Genomic DNA, 17,667 nt, shown 5'->3' on the forward strand with positions numbered 1-17,667 from the left:
TAATTTCTGTGTATTCAAGTCACAGCAGCTATGCATATTCCAAACAGAAATCAGGCATGCACACACATTATGCCAGATGTTAGGGCAGCATGATTATGTCCTGACCTCTGAGACTGAGGGCAAGCATAGAGCTGAAAGAGAACAAGGCCCACACCATTTCAAGGTTGGAGGTAAAACCTGCTCCATCTCTTCAATGCCACTTTATCTATAAGGTGTTTTTCCTCTCAAAGCTCTGTAGCCAACAGCATGTTTTCTGGACTAGCATAGGTCAAAGGTCAGCATAAACGGGTACCATGAAGCTGTTTTACGAAGAAGTACAGTGAAGCATGGAGTAAGCTCAAACCCTCTACTGATCGTTATCATCTACCACCTTGATGACTTGTCAACTGCTCATCATTAAAAAGCAGCCAGCAAAAAACCTACTTATTTGTATTATACTATAAAATGTTTTTATTTAATTTATAATATCGAGCACACGTTTTTTTTTTTTGTTTTTTTTTTTTTTACAAATAAAACTTTCTTGATACATCAACTGATGCACATACGTACATACCCTGACAGCTGGATGTCTCTGGCACTGACTACGTTTCTCCAGAGAATCTTTGGGTGCCGCTGGAATAACTTTGTGTCAAACAAATGGTTACTTAGGGAGACTCGGATGAGATCGACTACTTGCAATGTGAGGAATGTCAGTTATGACACTACAGCCATGTGCCACGCTTCCCTGAGCATGCTGTTAATGCTCAGGTGCCTCGATGCTGGGGACCTCAATAACTGCAAAAGGCCAATGGGACACTCACATGGCTGCAGCAGAGAGATGGCTCATTTTGGGACGTGGCGACGCACCATATGTCTGCTTGGGTGGTTGCCAACCAGGACCCAGGACAGTTACGGTATGTAGTGTGGTAGATGCTGCAATGCACAGAACTAAAACATGGTTCCAGACCTGACCTGTGAATCTTGTAGTTAATCAATCCAACCATTTTGCTCGGCTACATTCACATTCCCAGTTGAAGTGACTCAAATCTCTCTCTTGCACTCCCCCTGTGACAACATGTGACAAACTGGGAGTGTGGAGATGCCAAATCAGACATTTTTTTAATATTTGTATGTCAGATATGCACCACTGAAATCTGTGTACACATTACTGTTTGAAGTGATGCAAATCCAAGTTATATTTATTTCTTTTGCTCACAACCATTTTTTTTTCTCCCTTACACACATATCTGGACATTCTACGTTCATGTCTGTGTGTGATTGGTTTCATAAGTGTAGATCGTGAGTGCTGTCTGAACCACAGCGAGTGGTCACTGCTGTTACTCCTCCCATGCTATAGTGTCTTTTCAGATGCCCCAGCATGACCCCATTTTTTTAAATTTGTAGCTTTATGAGATTTCCCCACACTGTGCTATGTGGACACTATTACCCTCTGATGTTATTTCATGGGTCCACAAGCCGCAGACTGAAGACCGGCTGTGGGTTTGGCAAAACTGGGGGCACGAAAACCAATAAGGTTTTCACAAACAAGGGGAATGATACTCGCATAGTACTGCATTATGTTTTATTTATTTTCCTGGAAACATCAAACCATATCACAGTTAATTCATTCATTCATTTTTTTGCTGCTTACTGGGGTCCAGGTTGCAGTGGTAGTAGACAAAGCAGCTCATCCCAAGTCCTATAACCCTCCTGGGGGATCTCAAGGCATTCCTAAACCAGATAGAAAATATAATCCTTCCAGCATGTCCTGGGTCTTCCCCCAGGTCCTCCACCCAGTTGGGCATGCCTGGAAGACCTCCCTACGGAGACGACCATGGGGCATCCTCACCAGACGCCCGAACAACCTCAGCTGGCTCTGTTCAATTCCAAGAAGCAGCGACTCTACTCAGAATCCCTCCCAGATAGACAAGCTTCTCATCCTCTCCAGGAGTGTAAAACCAGACACCCAAACCAGACACTCCACCTCTTCTATTTGCGACCTTATTCTTTCGGTCATTACCTAAAGGGTAAAAAACAATGAAGAACTAATGAGTTTATTTACATCCAAATCTATCCTATCTTTCTGAATTAAAGTTACAGGAGAACATCCAGAACTTGTCACAATGGCATTTAAGACACTGTTGCCATTCCAACCTCTTACTTGAGTGAGGGCAGATTTTATGCTTTAGCTGCCATTAAAACAAGCAGACTGGATGTTAAAAAGCACACAGCACCTGTCACTCACACACACACACACACACACACACACACACACACACACACACACACACACACACACACACACACACACACACACACACACACACACACACACACACACACACACACACAGTATCACCCCATCACCACCATGTCTCCGGATAACAGACCAAGGCTCAAGCTGATGCTGAGGTAAGTACTGATTTTTTTTGTGTTGTGTACGGCGGTTAAGGTTGAACTGTGCTTTTACTTTGTTTTATGTATCTTAACATGACATTAGTTGTAGATTACTATAAGGTCTGTAGCGCCCCCTCTCTCAAATGCCCAGACCATGCAGTCAAAATAAGTTGGGAACCCCCTGTTTTATCTGACCAACCTTTTGTGTACTTTATGTTGCTTCAGACTCTTTGGCTGCTCTCCTGATTGAAATGCATCAGCATAGTCTGACTCTGTAATACATCCCTTTCAAAAGAGCTATTAAATCATTAAAATAGTTGTCAGATTTAATTTTTGATATTTTTTTTTTCTCTGGGATTAGCACAAGATTAATGGAGTCAGTCAGTCAGTCAGTGAGTCCACAAAATTTACAGAACTCTTTAAGAATGCAATGCATATTCAGCTCTAATTTTTTTGGTTTGTGATAGATACAGGTGAGGATCAGTAAACCTCCTATTTTGGGCCATTTGGGGGATCTTTCGCTAGGTACAATGACAATAACATAAAAGAAGACAAACAAGACTATCAATCAATCTGCTTATGAGAACTTGTTACCAACTGGAGGATCCTGGTGGCCAGTAAGGACACTGTTGCTACACTGTTACTATGTAAACTAATCATTTCACATGTAACTTATGAATGTTGCACATCCCTTTTGTATTTTTTTACCCTGACGCCAAACACAACTCTCCACTGGCACAAACACAAAAATAAGGGGAACTGGGGATAGTCTCAAAGAACTGGCTAGTCTAAAAGATGCTTATCAGCTCTGATAAGACATATTTTGACTGATCAAATTCAGCCTTTATCAAATAAGAGTCTCACCCTGCTCCATCTGAGGTCCATTTCAGAAGCAACATTTGAAGTGAATGCTAGTACAATGCTGCACAAAGTGTAACTGATAACTTATATTGTTTAAAAATAAATTAAATTACAAACCCCAATTCCAATGAAGTTGGGACATTGTGTAAAATGTAAATAAAAACAGAATACAATGATTTGCAAATCTTCAATCTATATTCAATTAAATACACCACAAAGACAAGATATTTAATTTTCAAACTGATAAACTTTATTGTTTTTGTGCAAATATTTGCATTTTGAAATGGATGCCTGCAACACATTTCAAAAAAGTTGGGAAGGGGCAACAAAAGACTGGGAAAGTTGATGAATGCTCAAAGAACACCTAATTGGAAATAGATGAGTGTCATGATTGGGTATAAAAGGAGCATCCCCAAAAGGCTTAGTCATTCAGAAGCAAAGATGGGGTGAGGTTCACCACTTTGTGAACAACAGGATGAAAAAAATAGTCAAACAGTTTAAGAAAAATGTTTCTCAACGTTCAATTGCAAGGAATTTCCATCATCTACAGTCCATAATATAATATGAAGATTCAGAGAATCTGAAGAACTTTCTACACATAAGCGGCAAGGCCGAAAACCAACATCGAATGCCCATGACCTTCGATCCCTCAGGCGGCACTGCATTAAACACCAACATCATTTTGTATACGATCTTACCGCTTCAGAAAACCACTGTCAGTTAACACAGTTCGTCACTACATCTACAAGTGCAAGTTAAAACTCTACCATGCAAAGTGAAAGCCATACATCAACAACATCCAGAAACGCTGCCACCTTCTCTGGGCCAGAGCTCATTTCAAATGGACAGATGCAAAGTGGAAAAGTGTGCTGTGATCTGATGAGTCCACATTTAAAATTGTTTTTGGAAATCATAGACGTCGTGCCCTCCAGACAAAAGAGGAAAAAGAACATCCAGATTGTTACTAGTGCAAAGTTCAAAAGCCAGCATCTGTGATGGTATGGGGGTGTGTTAGTGCCCATGGCATGGACAACTTATACATCTGTGATGGCACCATCAATGCTGAAAGGTACATCCAGGTTTTGGAGCAACACATGCTGCCATCCAAGCAACGTCTTTTTCAGGGACGTCCCTGCTTATTTCAGCAAGATAATGCCAAGCCACATTCTGCACGTGTTACAACAGGGTGGCTTCGTAGTAAAAGAGTGCGGGTACTAGACTGGCCTGCCTGCAGTCCAGACCTGTCGCCCATTGAAAATGTGTGACGCATTATGAAGTGCAAAATACGACAACGGAGACCCCGGACTGTTGAACAACTGAAGTCGTACATCAAGCAAGAATGGGAAAGAATTCCACCTACAAAGCTTCAACAATTATTTATTTACATTTTACACAACGTCCCAACTTCATTGGAATTGGGGTTGTAAAAAGCAGCGTGTATTGCAGGTTGTTTTTCTGTCAGAGATACAGTATATAGTGGATTGACTTTAATGTACCTGATGTGTGCACTGTACGAGTGAATTATCTTGGAAAATACAAGTATCTGATCAGGACTCACTATTGGCAGATACTCAATATTAAATGACTCAGAACCCCAAGGGGAACAAAATAGGAATAAGCAATTTTATCTCCTTCTGCACAACTTGTTTCCTTAACTCAAAGAGTGTTTCCAGCAGATGCCCCAGTGTTGCTGTGCACGTGGCTCTGAGAACAATCCCAGTGGGAGCTGAGGCAAAAACAAAAACATTAAAAAATAAAAAATTAAAAACCTGTAGCTGTGACATTTTGTTCCTTCTCACCTCAGTGTATGCCAGTCACAGTGGACCGGTGCGCAGGGCATCTGTGCTCAGATCACCATGGTGATGGCTCTCTGCCTCCCAAGGTTCCTTGGAAGGGTTAGGGGAGTGGTGATGGAGGGAGGAGGGCAGCAATGGAGTAGTTTGCCACTCAATCCACAACCAAAACACAGATGAATAATTTGATGAAAGTGCTTCCTAAAAGCCTCTTTCTTGAATGCAACAATGGCAACCTACATATATTTTCTTGCCCAGTCACAATTAGTGCAAACAATCAATTTCAATCAATTTTATTTATATAGTGCCAAATCACAACAAACAGTTTCCCCAAGATGGTTTATATTGTAAGGCAAGGCAATACAATAATTGCGTAAAAACATGCAGAGTGGTGCATACAGAGCAAAAGGAGAAAGAAACACTCAGTGCATCATGGGAACCCCCAGCAGTCTAAGTCTATAGCAGCATAACTAAGGGATGGTTCAGGGTCACCTGATCCAGCCCTAACTATAAGCTTTAGCAAAAAGGAAAGTTTTAAGCCTAATCTTAAAAGTAGAGAGGGTGTCTGTCTCCCTGATCTGAATTGGGAGCTGGTTCCACAGGAGAGGAGCCTGAAAGCTGAAGGCTCTGCCTCTCATTCTACTCTTACAAACCCTAGGAACTACAAGTAAGCCTGCAGTCTGAGAGCGAAGCGCTCTATTGGGGTGATATGGTACTATGAGGTCCCTAAGATAAGATGGGACCTGATTATTCAAAACCTTATAAGTAAGAAGAAGAATTTTAAATTCTATTCTAGAATTAACAGGAAGCCAATGAAGGTGAGATATGCTCTCTCCTTCTAGTCCCCGTTAGTACTCTAGCTGCAGCATTTTGAATTAACTGAAGGCTTTTCAGGGAACGTTTAGGACAACCTGATAATAATGAATTACAATAGTCCAGCCTAGAGGAAATAAATGCATGAATTAGTTTTTCAGCATCACTCTGAGACAAGACCTTTCTAATTTTAGAGATATTGTGTAAATGCAAAAAAGCAGTCCTACATATTTGTTTAATATGCGCACTGAATGACATATCCTGATCAAAAATGACTCCAAGATTTCTCACAGTATTACTAGAGGTCAGGGTAATGCCATCCAGAGTAAGGATCTGGTTAGACACCATGTTTCTAAGATTTGTGGGGCCAAGTACAATAACTTCAGTTTTATCTGAGTTTAAAAGCAGGAAATTAGAGGTCATCCATGTCTTTATGTCTGTAAGACATTCATGCAGTTTAGCTAATTGGTGTGTCCTCTGGCTTGCTGGGTATCATCTGCGTAACAATGAAAATTTAAGCAATGCCGTCTAATAATACTGCCTAAGGGAAGCATGTATAAAGTGAATAAAATTGGTCCTAGCACAGAACCTTGTGGAACTCCATAATTTACCTTAGTCTGTGAAGAAGATTCCCCATTTACATGAACAAATTGTAATCTATTAGATAAATATGATTCAAACCACCGCAGCGCAGTGCCTTTAAATACCTATGGCATGCTCTAATCTCTGTAATAAAATTTTATGGTCAACAGTATCAAAAGCAGCACTGAGGTCTAACAGAACAAGCACAGAGATGAGTCCACTGTCTGAGGCCATAAGAAGATCATTTGTAACCTTCACTAATGCTGTTTCTGTACTATGATGAATTCTAAAACCTGACTGAAACTCTTCAAATAGACCATTCCTCTGCAGATGATCAGTTAGCTGTTTTACAACTACCCTTTCAAGAATTTTTGAGAGAAAAGGAAGGTTGGAGATTGGCCTATAATTAGCTAAGATAGCTGGGTCAAGTGATGGCTTTTTAAGTAATGGTTTAATTACTGCCACCTTAAAAGCCTGTGGTACATAGCCAACTAATAAAGATAGATTGATCATATTTAAGATTGAAGCATTAAATAATGGTAGGGCTTAATTAAGCAGCCTGGTAGGAATGGGGTCTAATAGACATGTTGATGGTTTGGATGAAGTAACTAATGAAAATAACTTAGACAGAACAATTGGAGAGAAAGAGTCTAACCAAATACCGGCATCACTGAAAGCAGCCAAAGATAACGATACGTCTTTGGGATGGTTATGAGTAATTTTTTCTCTAATAGTTAAAATTTTATTAGCAAAGAAAGTCATGAAGTCATTACTAGTTAAAGTTAAAGGAATACTCGGCTCAATAGAGCTCTGACTCTTTGTCAGCCTGGCTACAGTGCTGAAAAGAAACCTGGGGTTGTTCTTATTTTCTTCAATTAGTGATGAGTAGTAAGATGTCCTAGCTTTACGGAGGGCTTTTTTATAGAGCAACAGACTCTTTTTCCAGGCTAAGTGAAGATCTTCTAAATTAGTGAAACGCCATTTCCTCTCCAACTTAGGGGTTATCTGCTGTAAGCTGCGAGTTTGTGAGTTATACCACAGAGTCAGGCACTTCTGATTTAAAGCTCTCTTTTTCAGAGGAGCTACAGCATCCAAAGTTGTCTTCAATGAGGATGTAAAACTATTGACGAGATACTCTATCTCACTTACAGAGTTTAGGTAGCTACTCTGCACTGTGTTGGTATATGGCATTAGAGAACATAAAGAAGGAATCATATCCTTAAACCTAGTTACAGTGCTTTCTGAAAGACTTCTAGTGTAATGAAACTTATTCCCCACTGCTGGGTAGTCCATCAGAGTAAATGTAAATGTTATTAAGAAATGATCAGACAGAAGGGAGTTTTCAGGGAATACTGTTAAGTCTTCAATTTCCATACCATAAGTCAGAACAAGATCTAAGATATGATTAAAGTGGTGGGTGGACTCATTTACATTTTGAGCAAAGCCAATTGAGTCTAATAATAGATTAAATGCAGTGTTGAGGCTGTCATTCTCAGCATCTGTGTGGATGTTAAAATCGCCCACTATAATTATCTTATCTGAGCTAAGGACTAAGTCAGACAAAAGGTCTGAAAATTCACTGAGAAACTCACAGTAACGACCAGGTGGACGATAAATAACAACAAATAAAACTGGTTTTTGGGACTTCCAATTTGGATGGACAAGCCTAAGAGTCAAGCTTTCAAATGAATTAAAGCTCTGTCTGGGTTTTTGATTAATTAATAAGCTGGAATGGAAGATTGCTGCTAATCCTCCGCCTCGGCCCGTGCTACGAGCATTCTGGCAGTTAGTGTGACTCGGGGGTGTTGACTCATTTAAACTAACATATTCATCCTGCTGTAACCAGGTTTCTGTAAGGCAGAATAAATCAATATGTTGATCAATTATTATATCATTTACTAACAGGGACTTAGAAGAGAGAGACCTAATGTTTAATAGACCACATTTAACTGTTTTAGTCTGTGGTGCAGTTGAAGGTGCTATATTATTTTTTCTTTTTGAATTTTTATGCTTAAACATAAACACAGAATAAAGAACCTGCTAGAAAGAAAGAAAAGGAGGCAAGGAAAGCCTTTCACTTCCTAACCTTTTAGAAGAGTAAAATGTAGAAAAAAATATTGTGCGTGTTCATGAGCAAAGGACTGTGAACATCTGTTTCTGGGTAAATCATCTTTACATGACAGAGAAGCACAGAGATGACATTACACTGAGCAAGACAAAAGGGCAACCCTACTCAACACCATCAGCTCCGATTTCATTTGCTGATTTGACAGTCGTCTGCCTCTTGGATAATTAAGATAAAATAAGGATTCAGAAAGACAAAACCAAGAATCAAAGCATGAGCAACATCAAGTTGGAAACCAGGCACAAATTTAACACTAACAGGCAATGCGGCTGGTGGATCCCATCATTTCAAAACTAAAGGATGTACAGGGAGGAACTTAGATAACATCACTAGTCATTCATATGACTGATTTCCTGTAATGACCCGATCAATCACATTATTCAGTTTCCCAATTAAATGCTGTATACACATTACAGGCCCAGATCTACTCTCATATAAACAACCCAAACTCAAAAAATGTTTTATATTTAACATTTTATTTGTTGTTTAATTTATTCATATGTGATCCTAGAACAGAAAAGGGGTTGAAAATATACGTTTTTGCTTCTTGGTGCAGGAAGCTATTAAGCGTTTACACTAACTGCCCGTCCACAGGCTGTAAATTACCAAATCTCAGTGAGATTCGGTGATTTACAGCTGAGTGATTGGCAGGTCAGACATCAGAACCCTGACAGGGGAGATGTCTACATCCTGACAGGAGATCAGCTTTATATAACTGCTCTAAGTACCCAGCCCACTCATCTCTCAAGACAGTCCCATCACTGTAATAATAATTCAATTCAGTGCAATTTAATTATACAGCACCAATATGCTCTTCGTAATGTCCTCAACACCATGGAACCACCTTGGGTCATGGACACCGGTACATCCCCACATCTCGAAAGTAACCATCTGCCTGCTGCAGCCAGGTGAATTGTGGACGTACCTTTGGCTGTCTCCAGTCATTGGGGTCCTCAAAACTGAGGCATCTGTGTGCTGAATCCAACACAGCCCAAATGTTGAGGCTGGTGCTCCCTCACAATGCAAGTGATACTCCTCATCTTAATCTCCCTAAGTAACCACTCATTTGACATAAAGTCATTCCAGCAGTACCCAAGGATCCTCTGAAGAGACATGCTACCAAAGACATCCAGTCAATGCCTTAGGACACTGAGCATCCAGATCCCTAAACAGTTGGATCTTTGTTCTACTGCAAATATATAGGCATGACCAAAGGTCTTTGGTGATGTTTGGTGCTCACAGGTGTCTCTCGATCTCAAAGACCAAGGAGCCACAGACATGAATGTCACTGCCACTTGAGCAACCAAGCCAAAAGTAGGAGGAGCCTGCTACAATGAGCAAGCATCTTTCAGATATGAGAACCTCAGACAGCACTGCCACTGCAATGAATGTCTTTTCGAGTTCTCTCAATAACAATGGAAAATAGTCATTCTGGATGTTCCAGCTGCCCACCTGAAGATGTCTCTGAAGGTTTGGACCTGGCTATTTTCATGCAGAGGACACTCCAGATGCAATAGCTTTGAGGCTGTCTGGTGGTCTTTTCTATTCTAGGGATGAGGGTCCAAACAGCTTTCATAACACATGCTATCCTCCGTTGGAAGGCGGCAGCAGAGTTATTCCCACTCAGCTTCGTGAGGTGTTTTTTTTTTTTTTTTTAAATAGTAGCTGGAGTGCCAATCCTGTCAACAACACCCCCACCGCAATGAGTTATCTGCAGGCTCACCTAAATTCTTGGATGCAGTTTATCATGCCCAGGACAGCATCAAGAAACAATCTCCTCTGAATTTTAATTACACTAACATGGTTGAACAACCACTAAAATTGGCTGGCAATTTGTTAAGAGAGTTAACTGGTCATCAACTCATCCAATACATCGTTATGCTTGCTTCTGGACCACACCCAAAGAACAGTAAAGGCCCCCTGACACTTGCACGACTTTGATGCACACACTTGCACGCCCTATGCAAAACTCGTCTTTAACGAGTATAGACTGAACGCCAGAGGGGCACCGGTGCATGCAATTGCACAAAGAGAATTTTGAAATATTCAAAAAAATCTTTCACACATAAATGTCGTGCAACGTTACGCGATCTACTAGTGAACAGTGCGAGTGATTTTGTCAGCGCACCACATCAGAGCGCAGCTCGTCTGAACAATTATAACAAGATGTTAAATCTGTCATAAACATACTTTTACAGCTGCACACAAGAAGGAAGGAACATGCAACTGTTTTACCAAGTCATGACAATGTCAACATGACAAATAATGACCTTTTTAGATGGCTCCAAATGCTTTCTCCAAGCCTGTTCAGCACTCCGACTACAGCTCTCCTCTGTGATTCAGGAAGCAATCAGTGCTGTTTTCAACAGACAACTCGCAGAGAAAATGATTAATCCGCTAGAAAATAATTATTTTATATACTGAGCGTCCAGCGCACACCACGTGGCAGCCAGTGGAACAAAGCATGGCGTCCAGCTGGGAACACAGCGGGTGGGATCGTCAGGACGATGTGCATGCAAGTGCGTGCATCAAAGTCGTGCAAGTGTCAGGGGGCCTTTAGTTGCACTGTGGCCAACAATTACTTCCAGCACTTTATGATCAACATTGTTAAAAAATAAAAAACACTTTCCTTATAATCCAGATTTTTAGTTCGGCTTTGTAATTTATATTTGAAAACATCAATGCAAACTTCCTCTTGGGAGGTCTTACAGCTGAACCTGCCTGTTTTTCATGTGACACAGAACAGTTTACCTACTGGATGCCAGGTGGTGCAACTGCCAAAAAGCTAGGCAAAGGGGCCTAACCTTTGTACACAATCTCAATGTCCTCGTTTTCTCCTTGAACACCTATCCTTAACTGTGCTCCTCTGGTACCATCCCTGTCCCAAAGTGGCCAGCTGGGAACGGTGCGCATGTGCTGACAACCCTACTAACCTTGGCCACTGTAAGGATTACCGTGCATTCACACTCAGTGCTCCTACTTTCCTTAAGACTTATTAAGAATGATAATGAGCTCGGAAAGGGGCAGCATGTCCCTTTCACAACTCTGTGAAACATCCCTCCCAAGCTTCACCAGTCTTATTTCTTTTTCTCAGTCTTCCTCTCTTCCCTTTCTGCTCTCTCTCTCTGTCTCTCTCCCCCCAGTGACTTACTCACCCCCCCCCCCCCCCCCCCAGCCCCCATCATATTGAAAGGACCCAGGACAAATTACCAAAAAGGCCATTTTCATCTATGAACTGCAGGATTTAATCGATACTTATTTCATGCTTTCAAAATCAGCCCTATATTACTGTTGTCTGTGTGATTTGTTTATTTTGCTCTGGAATATTCTTTCAGTCGAAGGGGGGAAATGCACAAGATGCAATTCACCTTGAACCTCCATTATATTGGATTTCTCTACTGGCTGATCAAGCATGCAAAAAGGACATTTCCTCAGCACTAAAATAAAAACAATAATGATGATTAAAAAAACATGCGTGCTATTTGTGCTGGTATAACTACGCATCGGAGGCAGTATATTTTTACACGGCAAAACACTACGGTTGCAGTACTTTGAATTTGTATACAAAATCATTACACTGGGTGCAACTGATAACCCTTATGTGCTGGAAAACAAAAAGTAATGGCTCCTGCAGCCTGGATTACTGACGCTTATTTGACATCAAAGTCCTGACGTCCGCATCCAAGGTCAAATAGAAAAGGAATACATGGGTTTAATTTGGCACACCCCTTGACAGGTCCAGGCAGGTACTTATAAGGATTTAACTGCATGATATGGCTGCAGGAAATCATAATGCCGGATGCAGTGTAAGGTGTTCAATGAAATTCTTAACCATTCAGGTGAACCAAGAGCAAAAAGCTCCAAGCTACAAGTTTCGATTAGAAAAGCAGCTAATCAAAGTACTAGAGGACACAGCAAAGTAAAGCTATTTTTTTCTAATGCTTACACACACTGTTTTGGTTATTCATCTAACTGCTAACCTTAATTGCTAAAGTTTGCTTGCATTAAGATGCCCTGCATTTCAGTAGAAGTACAATGCTGTATTCACATCTTGGCGGTAGAAAAATCATCATAACAGACACCATAGTAGAACTGAGTGCGTATAGTCTACACTGGTGTCGACATCAGGCACAGTCATTTTTCAATGCTAGCTATGGAAAATATTTACTTAATTAAAAGATACAGAGTTTCAGCATTTTGCACAGTGTTTTACTAAAACAGGAAGCCCTCTCTGATGCCATCTTAAAAAGTTATTTTTTCATGAGGTTATAGATTCATTCTTCTCTGCAATAGCACGCACGTTATTCAGGTTTAAAACCAGGTAACTCTCTGCACATAAAATACTCCATATCTGGATGACCGTCTTTCCTCCTTGTTAAAGATAAACCAACATCCAGTTTGTCCTCATCACTGCAGGAGTCAGATAGTCGCTGCGCTCACAGCCACAAGTGTCGGAATTTTTCTGTCAACCTGTCGCTTAAATTAAAGGAACATCTGGTTTATTGTTTGCCATTTACAGCCAACATATGAATGCAACATGAGTTTTATTAAAGGTGGAGGGGGCATGACCAAGCACTGTTTGTGATGGGGTGGAAGGTGATGCATAGCAGTGCAATTCTCACCAGGTCCTGGTCTATCCATGATTGTTACAAATGGATTGCCGAAATGTGAGCGAAGTGGCATGTAACCAGAGGATTATAGGCTCAATCCCCTAGCCAGACAGGTGGGGAAAGTAAAACAATAAGAGCAGTCATGGTCTGACTCTCATTTCAATGACAAAGATGCTCTTGACTAAATTTTTTTAATCCCCACATTGCTCCCACTGTCCAGCAGACCACCTCCAACTATATGGAAACAGTTAATTTGCCACACCCAGACAGAAAAGGAAGATTAGGCCTCAAAATTCCAAGTAAAATCTGAGGAACAGAGACAGAGTGGGAACTTTCATTCAGACAACAGGAGTTACTTTGGTGTCTTTTATGTAGCTTTTTATCAGTGCCAGTCTGTACTGTGATGGTAAACCTGTGCATGCCAACATTCTAAGCATGCACGTGGGCAGTAGATCAAATTATGATGCTGCATAAACAGTTTAAAGACTTTTTCTGCACTTTCTGGACCATTTCACTATATATATTCTAGCATGCACAAAGCATGGCAAACACACATGGAATTGATGCATCAAGAAAGCCGTCTCTGCAATCACTGCTCCAGTATATAATCAAAACGATTCTCCAAGCCACAAAATTTGCTGGTTATATTATTGGATTAATTCGGGTCAACTGATGAATTGTCTCAGCCATAACATGATTCAAACCACAGTTAAGGAGCACAAACAGACAACCGGTATCCCTGCATTCACATTTCAGGTGATTTATCCAGAGCTGAAATGAAAGGAGGAAAAATGAGAACATAAAGAAGAGATAGAGAGCATAAGAGAGGTAGAGAAAGAAGGGCAGTATGTTTGACAGATAGATATTGCAGTGTCTCATCAATGCCAAAGAGAGATGAGAACATGCACCAGCAGTGACAGCGAAGGCTGGCTGATGTCCGGCCTGAGATGAACCTCCGGACAGCAGACGCATGCTGTCACGTTCCAGAGTTACACAGAGGGAGAACACACGTTGAGGGGCTGGATACGACTTCACCGTGCAGACTCAAAATAATAAATAATTTAACAAGGGGAAAAAAAAACAAACAGGCACAATACAATTACAAAGCACTGAGGTGAACTATTGTACCCCACAATGTTGCCTGCTGTTAGTAACTACTTTTCGTGACCTTGTGAAAATAGGAACAGCACCAAAGTAAACTGATGTTTGGTCTGGCTAATGCTTGCTATTCATATCGCATAAAACGCAAGCCGATTTCATGTTGAAACATGCGTTTTTAAGCTTGCCCGTTTAAGAGTCAAGCGTGTGCTTGCTTTGCATGCATGAATACATCTGCTGCAACAGTTTGGCTGCACAGCTGCTGTATTATGAGGGCATTATGGAAAATGCCTCAAACTCACACAATGTGTGCATAATGTATCCTTTTACAGTAGGAAATCATTGTACAACTGCTATGCAAGGAAAAAATAAAAAGAGAACATGAAAACTGTAAAATTGAAAAGAGGAAGGAAAAAAAAACAATGTTTACCTTGCGTTGTAGTTGCAGTGACATTTTTAATATAGAAGGTGAGTTTCCATGAATGATCTGTTTAACCGAAGACAGGAGAGAGAGGAGGGGAAAAAAGGATAATTAATTACTTTTGTGAGCTACTGCATGAGAGAGACAATAAACCTGCCTGGTCGCCATGGATATGACATATTTGCTCTGAAAACAACACAATAATTAGCAAAGGAGAAAGATCCACCGAGAATATGAGAACCGGCAGTTTAAAGTGCCAGTGATCTATTCCTGTCCTCATCTTCATCTCTGAGAACAACAACAAACACAGTGACAGTACAGACATTTACAGACATTAAAAGCACAAACAACCCTTTACAAAAGCATGCTCTATTCTGTCTCTCATCATCATGGAGTTTTGTAGTGATCATGACTGATCAGACAAGGTGGATTTTTTTCAAAGGGATTGTGCAAGTTGTTTTTTTTCAATGATTATTATATAATACATAAATGAATGAATAAATTGGAGAGGTAGTGGCCTGGCTGGGCACATTTCCTCGGTTTGATTCCCAGTCAGGCGCACTAAGGTGCACTTCAGCAAGGTCCTCAATCTCCAAGTTGTACTCAAGTTGAGTAAAATGAAAGGCAACATCCCTTGTCGGTGTGTGAATGTGAGGCATCACTGTAAAGTGCTTTGAGCATCTGTGCTCTGTGCAGTATGCAAGTTGGTAATATTATGGAATTCTCAATTTCAGGGTCCCATGATCCTTTGCACGCGTGGAGGGCTTCCGGTCCAACAGTAACACAGCACTGCACAGAGATACACTGTTTCCTTTCAGTTACCGGGAAATAAGGACCTTCTGGAATAGGAGTATTGATGACACGTAATCTGAGTGTGATTCATTGTGGGATTCAATATAGAAATAAAATCGATATAAACATTAACTTGTGTTTGAATGCCTTTGGTGACCACATTTCACACTGGTATGTCTCTTTTTTTTTCCCTCCTGCATGACGAGTGGTGACACTATTTTCATTATTTACAACCGGCGAGTCAAATCGGAACCACTCACAGCGCACAGGGGATGATGGGACCCTGAAAGACTCTACTGAACCTGAACCACACTGTAATTCTGTTACAATGCAAGACTTCCAGAAGTGCACATTGTTGGTCTAAAGCATAACTATTGTCCAAATTGCCAAACTTTTTGTGCATTTCAGAAAAAAGATTAAACCCTAACCCTCATCCTAACCCTAACCCTAAACACCATCTAAAATAATTTGCAGAGATAGTTATTTGCAGGTTTAGATCCTCCTGTCAACAACGGAAACATGTAGTGCACTTCCAGAAAGGGCAGCTACATTCAAAAGTGCTATACAAACTCACTCCATTTACCATTATATTTTTTAACTGGCAAACAGAGGAGGTACTGCATAATAATTGCGCATGTATTGCATATTAGCTGACAACATTTTAAAATAAGACTCCTGTTTTTGTGAAGTTACAGCCTTTTGTAACCACAAATAATTAGGAAAACAAACATGATTAAGGATGCAACTCAATTATTTTCATTATCCATAAATCTACAATTCTTATAATGGATCAATTAATCAAAATTGCCTGAGCAATACCAATTTTATTATTATTAAAAATATTTTATTAATACATGTTTTTTATTTACTTTATTTTTGCAGGATCCACAGTGGTGTCCACTGGATTTAGTGATTTAAATGAGAAAATGGGTAAAATCTCTAATGTTAAGAGTTGAAATGTTTTTGTTCATCTTAAAACTCGACACAAACACTTACTGCGCCAATATAACTGATTTTATTTCATTTTTCCCCTTTGTTGGTCGGTTATTGATCCATTTAAGTTCCACTTCTGACTGTGAACAAAAAACACGCACAACGAAGCACTTCAAGCTTTCTCATAAAGTCATACCGACACTTTCCAAAAGTACAAACTTCCCCATTTTAGACTTTGAACACTGATATGCATTTATAGCAGTTCCTCTATTTACAGTAAATGATTGTGTGTGCGGAGCTTTAAACTACCTGTTTAGGAGTTTCACCAAGTTTTTTGTTTTTTGTCGAAATAAAAGCAAAAATAAATAAATAAATAAATAAATAATCACCCATTCGTGACAGTTTTTGGAGAAGTAGGAGCGATGAGTAGAACACTGTTTTCTAAGATTTATTATTTTAAAAAGACTTTTTGGGTCATTTTTACTCGTTTTATGTTTAATATTTGAAAGGAAAGTGCGAAAGTTGCGCTTATCTGTTTGAAGCTTGCGTCAAAGCTTCAGTGACGCGGCTGTAAATTTGACGGCTGTGTGAATTCTTAAAAGTTTGTTTGTTTTAAATAATGATAATAAAAACAAAATAAGGCTTCCGACCAGCGGACTTGCTGCCGAGAGCATCGACTCACAGCGGACCCAGCGAAGTGTGTCTGCTCCTGTTTCCTTATTGTTCGAAACTGCTTCAAAAGGTTCGTTTTGGCGTCGCACCGACCGAACGACACTTTGTGTGATACGTAAGTGCAAATGAAGCGCGGAGACTAGTTAAGAGCAAAAGCAAAAGTCTTACCTGTTCGACTTTCGCCGTCTTTCTTTGACTTCCAGCGAAGGGAACGTGTGCGTTTGCGCTGAGAAGCCAGACAGCTGTCATTGTTAAAGTTGTTGACACTGTAATTTTTTTCGCATCTTTTTTTTTCGGTTTTTATTGTAAGATTTTTCTAATTTCTCACACAGCGCGTGCAGCCCGGAAGATCTGCCCTGGAGACCGGCTCCAAGTGGGAAGAGGAGTCCTTAATTGAATTTCTTGGTGAGCAGGTGTTGATCAGAAAAGCTGGACTGGAGTTTCGTGACACTTTCAGTCTCATCTGACAAACTTCTTTTTTGTTGTTGTTGTTGTGGTTATGTTGCCGACATTTGACTGTTTGCTAACCACACCACTAACTCTTTCCAAGGCAAGTAAAGTTGGTGTCAATAGTGCACGTACAGACCCTGT

The 17,667-nt window shown here is 40.4% G+C and overlaps 1 long non-coding RNA gene across 1 annotated transcript; it reads right to left on the minus strand.

Annotated features, from left to right (window-relative positions):
• Positions 1–491: 491 nt before the first annotated feature.
• LOC117512992 lies at positions 492–17,461 on the minus strand. Its single transcript, XR_004561436.1, has 3 exons — positions 17,245–17,461; positions 14,689–14,745; positions 492–1,999 (listed from the first exon to the last, which is right to left on the minus strand). It is a non-coding gene; the product is annotated as an uncharacterized LOC117512992 (long non-coding RNA).
• Between the last annotated feature and the right edge of the window lie 206 nt (positions 17,462–17,667).

The sequence above is a fragment of the Thalassophryne amazonica genome, chromosome 6, assembly GCF_902500255.1.
Source record: "Thalassophryne amazonica chromosome 6, fThaAma1.1, whole genome shotgun sequence".
Taxonomy (NCBI): domain Eukaryota; kingdom Metazoa; phylum Chordata; class Actinopteri; order Batrachoidiformes; family Batrachoididae; genus Thalassophryne; species Thalassophryne amazonica.